Source organism: Halyomorpha halys, unplaced genomic scaffold (assembly GCF_000696795.3).
Source record: "Halyomorpha halys isolate HHAL.00 unplaced genomic scaffold, Hhal_1.1 Scaffold6267.1, whole genome shotgun sequence".
Classification (NCBI taxonomy): domain Eukaryota; kingdom Metazoa; phylum Arthropoda; class Insecta; order Hemiptera; family Pentatomidae; genus Halyomorpha; species Halyomorpha halys.
In genome coordinates, this window is record NW_027105127.1 from 3,869 (window position 1) to 5,364 (window position 1,496).

The 1,496-nt window shown below is 35.8% G+C and overlaps 1 long non-coding RNA gene across 1 annotated transcript; it reads left to right on the forward strand.

Moving 5' to 3' along the window:
• Positions 1-340: 340 nt before the first annotated feature.
• Positions 341-742, forward strand: LOC106691977 (uncharacterized). The gene is made up of 2 exons (XR_001344886.2): positions 341-436; positions 635-742. It is a non-coding gene; the product is annotated as an uncharacterized lncRNA (long non-coding RNA).
• Positions 743-1,496: the final 754 nt, after the last annotated feature.

Below are 1,496 nucleotides of genomic sequence, written 5' to 3' on the forward strand. Positions count from 1 at the left end.
ATCGTAAAAAAAAAAATTATAATACCAAGACGGGCTTTTTTCGTGTTACGTACTTAATATAAAATTATTAAACATATTATTAAGTATTATTTTCTGGACCAAAGCTGGTTAAAACATCAATCAAGCTAATCCGATGATGTCAGAAGTTGTTTTCTATTGTAAACCCTAAAATAAAAAAAAAAAGTTATAAGTTCATACTAGATGAGTTGTGTTAATTTGTTGATTTGTTGTGAAAACTTTCTTATAAATTTCTTCATTTTGATATATCATAAACGTTTTGTGGCCTTAATATAATTAAATCTTCACATTTCATTATTACAATTTGTAAAAAAGAGTTTTTCACTACGAATCATTAAAACAATAAAGGAATCTAGATATCAATTATTTTATCTGCATTAAGTGGAATGACTAAGCATTATTTTTCCTCGGAATATCAGTAAGTCCTTAAATATTTTAAATACTCTTTCCTTAGAAATAACCTTGTAATGTATACCTCAAAAAAAATTAAATATATTGCAGTTCACGCAAGTTTATTCTTTTAGTTCTTCTTTTGTTTGAAAACAGAAAAATAGCTGTGAAATGGTCTGTAAGTGTCCACACCTGAACAACTTCCATAATTTTAATGTATTTTCAGGATTCAAACACTGTTTATGCAAAAGGGGTGTTGACAAGAGAGTCCCATTAACCACTTGTCTCTTCCATTAAACACGTCAGCTTCCCTACAAGTTCCCGCTACTATCAGGTAATCTATATTAAGATTCAAGTGTTAGTGAAGTTACATTTCTTTATCTTCCCGTGATCTAGACTTGACCAGTGGAGCTAGAGTTGGTAGAGAATTAGTGCTGGTTGTGAGCAGGTGCTTACTACTACGGCGTATATGAGCGTCTCAGTACTAGGTCTAACGGCATTCGTAGTCAGATTCCTGAAAATGAATGTCTCTCCTCCTCCAAGGATGAATGGTTGGACCAAAATTAATAACTGCATGAATCGACCAGAGGAATTCGGTTTACCCAATAAGACTGGCCTTCATTCCCAGTGACAGCGACTGGACTTACGCCTGTGTAGCTGCTACTACAATACGCTCAGGCGAGGAGTCGATATGATGTCCTCGGAGACTACAATGCTCGATACAGCGTCTGGCTGTTGGGTAGTAGAAATTCATTCGGTACCTAAATCACTTGGCATAAATGCATTACATCATGACTTAGTTCGAGTTATTTTCGTAAAACATTGTGAGGCTATCGTTTAATTTATGTTGTGATGTAGATAGGTCACCCGATATACGACAGGAGACCCAGAGGGCTTGTCCCCTTCCCTCTTTCACTCTCCCTGGGTGCGTTAGCTCCACCTAGTACCTTTTTCTGTGAGGGCCTTCAGTTGCTCTTTTTCTAATCATACTACTATCCGAGTACTTTTAAGGTTATCCTCCCTTTTGATCACCCTCCATGTGTTCGTCCTCAGATTATGATTCTGGTTATGAATTATTTTGAGGATCT